We start from the raw sequence: 9,193 nt of genomic DNA on the forward strand, positions 1-9,193 counted from the left end.
CCCTGCGCTCATCGCGTCGACGGCCGCGCCCTGGCCGTGCGCGCGCACGCGTCCGCGCACCCGCGCTGGTCTCGCCCCGTCCATGGCCGCGCCCCTGCGCCCCGTGCGCCCACGCCGGCGCCGTCCGCGCGCGCCTCCTCCCCTGCTTCCTGCCCCGCGCCGTCGCCTGAACCGCGTCGCCTCTGCCCCGTCACGCCGCGCCCCTCCTGTCACCTCGCCTCCCGCCTCGGCTCCGCCATGCCAGGCCGCGCCGGCGCCGCCCCTTGCTTGCTGCCGGCTCCCGCACCGCAGCTGCGCCTGCTCGCCCCCCCTCCGAGTCGGGCGCCAGCACGCCCAGCGCCCGTTCGGGGGACAGCCGTCGCCCCAGCGCCCAAAACCCGCTAAGGCCCCCGGGCCACTGACTAGGGGGCCCCGCCCCAGAACGTTAAAAAAAACAAAAACAAAATAATAATAATAATAATAATAATAAATAAATAAATAAATAATAAATGATAAAATAAATAAAAACAATAAATATAATTAATAAAATTAAAATGATTTAATAAAATTATTAATTAATTAATTAATTAATTAAGTTAATTAATCCGGTTTAATTAAATTAATTAACTAGTTAAGTTTAATTAAACTGTAATTAGATTAACCTAAACCCTAATTAATTTAATTAGAGAATGACAGGTGGGTCCCACTGGACCCACATGTCAGGGTTGACTCGGTCAACCCTGTTGACTGATGATGTCAGCATGACATCATGCTGATGTCATAAAAGCATTTTCGAAATTAATTAAATAATTAATTAAATTCCTGAAATTAATAAAATCTTTTAAAAATCATATCTTTTAATCCGTAATCCGGATTAAAATATTTTCAACATGAAAGTTGCTCAGAACGACGTGACGAATCCGGATACGCAGTCCGTTCGTCCACCACACGCCTCTAACCTATCGAACCTGCAAACTTTCCTCTCCGGTTCATCTGTCTGACAGACGTCCGGAACCGGGAAAACTTCCCCGGATGTTTTTCCCCCCTAACCAGTACCCCCTCATACCACGTTAGGGCACGCCTAGCATCACTTCTTGACATGTCATGCATCGATATGCATCTATTTACTTGTATTCATTGTTTCTTCCCCCTCTTCTCTCCGGTAGACTACGAGACCGACGCTGCTGCTGGCCAGTTCGACTACGGTGTTGACGACCCCTCTCTCTTGCCAGAGCAACCAGGCAAGCCCCCCCCCTTGATCACCAGATATCGCCTATTCTACTCTATACTGCTTGCATTAGAGTAGTGTAGCATGTTACCGCTTTCGTTAATCCTATTCTGATGCATAGCCTGACATTGTCGCTACATCTGTTGATACCTTGCCTGCAATCCTAAATGCTTAGTATAGGATGCTAGTTTATCATCATTGGCCCTACATTCTTGTCAGTCTGCCTTGCTATACTATTGGGCCGTGATCACCTGGGAGGTGATCACGGGTATATACTATACATACATACATACTATACAGATGGTGACTAAAGTCGGGTCAGCTCGAAGAGTACCCGCGAGTGTTTCACGGATTGGGGGCTGAAAGGACCTTTGTCCCGACGGCCCTCTGTGTGGATCTTTGTGGCGGAGCGACAGGGCAGGTTGAGACCGCCTAGGAGAGAGGTGGGCCTGGCCCTGGTCGGCGTCCGCGGTTGCTTCATAATAACACGCTTAACGAGATCTTGGTATTTGATCTGAGTCTGGCTACGAGCCTATACGCACTAACCATCTACGTGGGAGTAGTTATGGGTATCCCGACATCGTGGTATCAGCCGAAGCACTTCAGACGTCAGCGATGGAGCGGCGCGCGCCGAATTGGACTGGAACGCCACTAGGCTAGGTCTGCTTTCGGCCGCCCTCGCAACGTGCAGGTGTGCTATGGGCGATGGGCCCAGACCCCTGTGCGCTTAGGTTTAGACCGGCGTGCTGGCCTCTCTATTGTGCCTAGGTGGGGCTGCGACGTGTTGATCTTCCGCGGCCGGGCATGACCCAGGAAAGTGTGTCCGGCCAAATGGGATCGAGCGTGTTGGGTTATGTGGTGCACCCCTGCAGGGAAGTTAATCTATTCGAATAGCCGTGATCTTCGGTAACAGGACGACTTGGAGTTGTACCTTGACCTTATGACAACTAGAACCGGATACTTAATAAAACACACCCTTCCAAGTGCCAGATACAACCGGTGGTCGCTCTACCTCAGGGATATGAGGAGGGGATCGCCGGGTAGGATTACGCTATGAGATGCTATTTGGAGATGTTACTCGGAGATGCTACTTGGAGGACTTCGACCTACCCTCTTCTACCTGTTGCAAGACGAAGGTGACCAGAAGCGTAGTCTTCGATAAGACTAGCTATCCCCCTCTTATTCTGGCATTCTGCAGTTCAGTCCACTGATATGGCCCCCTTACACATATACCCATGCATATGTAGTGTAGATCCTTGCTTGCGAGTACTTTGGATGAGTACTCACGGTTGCTTTCTCCCCCCTTTTCCCCCTTTCCTTTCTTTCTGGTTGTCGCAACCAGATGCTGGAGTTCAGGAGCCAGACGCTACCGTCGACGACGACCCCTACTACACCGGAGGTGCCTACTACTACGTGCTGCCCGCTGACGACGACCTGGGGTAGTTTAGGAGGATCCCAGGCAGGAGGCCTGCGCCTCTTTCGATCTGTATCCCAGTTTGTGCTAGCCTTCTTAAGGCAACTTGTTTAACTTATGTCTGTACTCAGATATTGTTGCTTCCGCTGACTCGTCTATGATCGAGCACTTGTATTCGAGCCCTCGAGGCCCCTGGCTTGTATTATGATGCTTGTATGACTTATTTTATTTGTAGAGTTGTGTTGTGATATCTTCCCGTGAGTCCCTGATCTTGATCGTACACGTTTGCGTGTATGATTAGTGTACGATTGAATCGGGGGCGTCACAAGTTGGTATCAGAGCCGACTGCCTGTAGGAATCCCCCTTCCACACTCCTTGGCCGAAGTCGAGTCTAGTCACTACAAAACTTTTACTAACATGGCTGTGAGCCTTACGGGCCCACGTCGCCATTGGGTGGTACTAGGATCTTTTACTCCTCGACCTTTACTCTGGGACTCTGAACTCTTTTCTACTCGGGTTAAACGAATTTACTAACTCTAACATTAGGATCCCGTTACCACGTTCACCCCGAAGTTGGATAAGCCATAGTTGTTCTGTAGGATAGCATTTTGAATAGTGCCCATGTTGTCATTTGACTCCATTGAAACATCTTTGTTTTTCAGATGGAACCCGCGAGGCAGGTCGTGCGCCACACTGCGGCCATTGGTGCCTCAGGATCACCTGCCGTGCTAGCTGATATGATGACCTATCTGGGTTATCGCTGGCACCCTGAGTACACCGTCTACGAGGAGTACCAGGACTTTAACCAGGAGCAGTACCGTGCCATCGTCCACCTCTACTCTCGGGAGTATGAGTCCACTACCGTGCTGCACACCGCTCATGGTGTTGGAGTGACCATCGAGATGGCAGTCCACGATGCGGCTCATGCTGCTCTGACACGTCTTCGTGGAGAGTATCAGGCATTGGACACTTCCCCTTTCAGACACATTCCTATCGCATCTGACGTTGGTGCGGAGGGATACTACACTGCCGCCTACTCCACCGTCACCCGAGAGCCTTTCCACCATCAGCGCCTGGTTCTGCATGCTGATGGGCTGGACCGAGCTAACAGAGCTCTTCGCCACGAGTTGTACACCACTCGTCAGCACCTTTACAGGGCTCTGATGCGGTTGCACCCCTTTGTCCGGTCCGGACAGCTGCCGCGTTCTGCGATCTACCCAGCCAGGACCGTGATGCCCCACGGTGTCGGATGGCCAGAGGTGGGAGGCTACTCTCCCGCACTTGGTCCTCTTCTGCCACCTGAGCGTCGGGTTCTACACCAGAGTATCCGCGGCCCCCAGGCCACTGACGTGGAGGACTATCCGTTGCCTCACTACCAGCTGTCAGGTTACAGCTACCTTCACAGTACCTCCTGGGACTGATGTAGTCTTGCTCATTAGTTTTAGATGCACTCGCGAGCCTGCGTGCCGCCTATGATGACTTAGTCTATGTACGGAACTCTGTGTACTGAACTCTATGTCCGACCCCTTTTGTAAGTTATGCCGACTATCTATGTGGTATCTGTCGTGCTCCTTTCATTATGCATGTTTCATCATGAATGACTCTTGTCTATGCAAATTCTCAATATTGAACTACCCCTGTTATATATTAGCAGGATGGTTAGACCAGCTGGTCATGGTCGTGGTGGCAACTTCCCACCACCGCCTGAGTACATGGCTGGTATGATCCAACAGCTTGAGATGAATCGCCAGTTCATGGAAAACATGATGGCTCAGTTTCCTCGCCCCAATATGAACCAGCATCCAAACACAACAACTCTGCAGGATTTCATACGCCTCAACCCAAGTGTGTACCGCAGCTCAACCCAGCCGCTGGATGCTGATGACTGGCTCCGTGACATCACCTATGAGATGGAGTCTGCTGATGTAGCCCCTGCCAGCTATGTCCCTTTTGCTTCCTTCTTCCTGAAGGGACCCGCAGCTCAATGGTGGGACAGCCATAGGCGTACTCTACCAGTTGGGACAATCATCTCCTGGCCAGACTTTCAGGCTGCCTTCCGTGCCCGCTTCATTCCTCAGGGAATCATGGACAGGAAGAAGCGTGAGTTTCGCAACCTCACCCAAGGCAACAAGACTGTTGAAGCTTATCAGCGGGAGTTTCTGGACTTGTCTCGCTATGCTGAAGAAGACATTGCAACTGATGCTCGCAGACAGGAGAAGTTCCGTGAAGGCCTTCAAGCTGACATCAAGCTCACACTTCTAGTGCATGACTTTGCCGATTTCGCCACCTTGGTGAACAAGGCCATCAATGTCGAGACTGGTCTGCAAGAACACCAGAGCTCTCAAAGGCGCAACCGTGACACGGGCTCATCTTCGGGCCCGCCCTCGCAGAAGCGTAAGATATGGATCCCGAACAGCATGTACCGTCCAACTGCACCTGCCCCAAGGCAGTCTTATGCTGCACCTCGTCTGCCGGCTGCTCCAACCAGGCAGCCGAGGCTTCCAGCTCCACCACCCCAAGCTCCTGTTCCTACCCCCGAGAATGGGTTGTGTTTCAGGTGCGGACAACCAGGGCACCGTGCTAGGGAATGCAACCAGAAACAGAATCAACTGGCCCTTCCAGCAACTGGCCGTGGGAACAACCAGGCCCGCAACAACAATGCCAAGTCTTATGGCCGTGTTCATGCCAACCACATTGATCTGAATGAAGCTCGAGACCAGCCTGCTACTGTGATGGGTACACTCCTCATAAATTCAGTACCAGCATCTGTTTTATTTGATACAGGAGCATCGCATTCATTCATGTCAGAAGATTTTGCATTCATGCATGGCATTAAAAGTGAAGACATGAACGCTTCTCTATTAGTGCACACCCCTGCGGGCCAATGTCGAACCTCCATGATTTGCAACGACGTCCCTGTAGAAATTGAAGGACTGGAATTCCTTGTCTCTCCCATCGTACTGAAGTCCTGTAGCATTGATCTCATTCTGGGAATGGATTGGTTAAAGGCGCATACCGCTTCTATCATTTGCGCCACCAAGACCGTCCATCTGCTACACCCTTCTGATGAAATAATTAGCTACGATGCTCATCTGGTTCGGAATGCCGAGGCCAGACTTTATGCCTTAAACGCATTGAACGTTGCACCACTTGAGGGCATTGAAAACATTCCCGTCGTGTGTGAATTCCTAGACGTCTTTCCTGAAGAACTCCTAGGGATTCCCCCTGCTAGAGCTGTCGAATTCGTCATCGACTTGAAACCAGGCACCACTCCTCTAGCCAAGAGACCCTACAAGATGCCGCCGCATGAACTCCTTGAGCTTAAGGAGGAAATCGATAAATCTCTTCAAAGTGGTTTCATTCGCCCAAGTTGCTCTCCTTGGGGAGCACCTTCTCTCTTTGTCAAGAAGAAAGATGGGACAAACCGATTGGTCCAAGACTACCGTCCTATAAATCAAGCTACCATTCAGAATAAGTATCCTCTTCCTCGGATCAATGATCTGTATGATCAATTAGCTGGATCATCAGTGTTCTCTAAACTCGACTTGAGGTTGGGTTACCACCAGATCCGTGTTCGTGAGGAAGATATCCCCAAGACCGCATTCGTGACTCGTTATGGTTCATACGAGTACACCGTCATGTCTTTCGGCTTAACCAATGCTCCAGCCACCTTCTCTCGCCTGATGAACTATATATTCATGGATTACCTCGACAAGTTCGTCGTGGTTTATCTGGATGATATTCTGGTATTTTCCAAGAACGAAGAGGAACATGCTGAACATCTTCGCCTCGTGCTGGAAAAGCTACGAGAGCATCAACTTTATGCCAAGTTCTCCAAATGTGAATTCTGGCTGCCCGAAGTAACCTATCTCGGGCATGTCATCTCTAAGGATGGTATTGCCGTCAACCCTGAACGAGTTCAGGCTATTCTCGATTGGACTCCTCCGAAGAACGTTAAGCAAGTCAGAAGTTTTCTCGGTCTCACCAGCTACTGCCGTCGATTCGTCGAGAACTTCTCCAAGATTGCCAGGCCTCTGACTAACCTATTGCATAAGGGCGTCAAGTTCCAGTGGACAGACAAATGTCAGGAAAGCTTCCAGGCACTCAAAGACAAGTTGACTTCTGCCCCAGTACTAGCTCCTCCTGATACTAAGAAGGACTTCGTCATTTACTGCGACGCTTCCCATCAAGGACTAGGCTGTGTCCTAATGCAAGAGCGCAAAGTGGTTGCTTATGCCTCTCGTCAATTGCGCCCTCACGAAGAGAACTACCCAGTTCACGACCTCGAACTTGCTGCTGTCATTCATGCACTAAAACAGTGGCGACATTACCTACTCGGTAATCGTTGCGAGATCTTCACTGACCACCAAAGTCTGAAGTATCTATTTACTCAGCCAGACCTGAACCTCCGTGAGCAGAGATGGATGGAGACTGTTGCAGACTTTGATTTGGGTATATCCTATACCCCAGGCAAGGCTAATGTAATGGCTGATGCCTTGAGCCGCAAGTCTTACTGCAACCACCTCCAGGTTCACAAAGTTTAGCCCTCACTTGTTGATGAATTCAGAAAGCTAAACCTCCATATTGTTCCTCCGGGTGCACTCGCTCCCCCTCCTCCGGAGTTCCGCAAGATGAATCTCCGTGTTGTTTCCCAGGGTTCTCTCTATACCCTGGCTGTTGAACCCGATCTCGTGGGCACCATAAAGACAATGCAGGGATTTGACTCCGAAGTCTACAAGATTAAGCAAGACCTCAAAGAAGGAGGTTCCACATCCTTCACTATTGCTGATGATGGCGCCTTGTACTTCAAAGGCCGCCTAGTGGTGCCGTGTAAGAAGGAAAACCTGAATATGACCCAGGAGGTTATGAAAGTAGCTCATGATACGCCTCTTTGTATCCATCCTGGTAGTACGAAGATGTATCAAGACATCCGCCAGAGATTCTGGTGGTCTAACATGAAGCAAGACATTGCTCGTTATGTTGCTGAATGTGACGTTTGTCGTCGTATCAAAGCAGAACATCAAAGGCCTGCTGGAACTCTGCAACCTATATCTATTCCGGAATGGAAATGGGACCATGTCGAGATGGACTTCGTTACTGGATTCCCCAAATCGCAGAAAGGCAATGATGCTATTCTTGTCGTCATTGACCGACTTTCTAAAGTTGCACATTTTCTGGCTGTCAAGGAAACGATCACTGCTAGTCAGCTGGCAAACCTCTACATGACCAGAATTGTCTCGCTTCACGGTATTCCATTGGTTATCAGTTCAGACCGTGGCAGTTTATTCACTTCAAGATTCTGGGCAAGTTTCCAAGAAGCTATGGGCACTCATCTGTCTTTCAGCACTGCTTTTCATCCTCAGTCACAAGGGCAAGTTGAACGTGTCAACCAAGTTCTCGAAGACATGCTTCGAGCTTGTGTTATTTCCTTCGGCAAGAAATGGGAGGAATCTCTTCCGTATGCTGAGTTCTCTTATAATAATAGCTATCAAGCTAGTCTGAAGATGGCCCCCTTCGAAGTGTATATGGACGAAAGTGCCGAACCCCTCTGAACTGGTCAGAAACTGGGGAACGTCCACTTTTTGGTCCGGATATTATCCAACATGCCGAAGAGCAAGTCCGCATTATTCGCGAGAATCTCAAGACTGCTTAGTCACGTCAGAAGAGTCAGTATGACCGTCATCATAAAGACATGGTCTATCAACCTGGCGAAAAGGCCTATCTTCGCGTTACACCAATGAAGGGTGCTCACCGCTTCGGGATCAAGGGCAAGCTAGCTCCTCGCTATATTGGCCCATTCACTATTCTCGAGAGGCGTGGAAAAGTGGCATATCAACTGGAGCTTCCGTCGAACCTTTCTCAGGTTCACGATGTGTTCCATGTGTCACAACTCCGCCGTTGCTTCAAGGACCCAATCCGAGCTGTGGATCATGAAGTGCTCGAATTGCAACAGGACCTCTCCTATAAAGAGCATCCGGTCCGCATTCTCGACCAAGCTGAACGCCGCACACACCAGAAGGCGATCAAGTTCCTCAAGGTCCAGTGGTCGAATCACTCTGAAGACGAAGCCACCTGGGAACGCGAGGATCGCCTGCGTGATGAATACCCCGCACTGTTTCCTTCTACCTACTAAAATCTCGGGACGAGATTTCTTGTAGTGGAGGAGAATTGTGACGCCCGGATAATTAAGCTACAGTGATTCCCCGCTAATGATGCCACGTCACCACGGTTACTGTGATAAACTCTCGATAGTTCAGAACCGAAACAAATTCAAAATTTAAATAAAAGAAAATAATAAAAGTTTTCAAAAATTAAAACAAAAATGTTCGGTGGTTGCCAAATATTACAAAGATAATTATGGTGTAAGGTTCACAATTTTATAAAATGCCTAAGTGTTTATAGATAAATAAAAAAACATAAAAGAAAATAAATAAAAGGAAAACAGAAAAACAATACAAAAAAAAAGAGAAAAGAAACCCCCTGGGCTTCGGCCCAGCTGACCACAGGCCAACTGGGCCACCACCAGGGCCCAGCCGGCCACTCCCCCCCCACCTTATCCACTACACCACCCC

At 49.7% G+C, this 9,193-nt stretch overlaps 1 pseudogene; it reads right to left on the reverse strand.

Annotated features, from left to right (window-relative positions):
- The window catches only part of LOC119368886, a 15,038-nt pseudogene that overhangs the window by 2,390 nt on the left and 3,455 nt on the right, over positions 1-9,193 (reverse strand).

The sequence above is a fragment of the Triticum dicoccoides genome, chromosome 2B (genome assembly GCF_002162155.2).
Source record: "Triticum dicoccoides isolate Atlit2015 ecotype Zavitan chromosome 2B, WEW_v2.0, whole genome shotgun sequence".
Lineage (NCBI taxonomy): Eukaryota > Viridiplantae > Streptophyta > Magnoliopsida > Poales > Poaceae > Triticum > Triticum dicoccoides.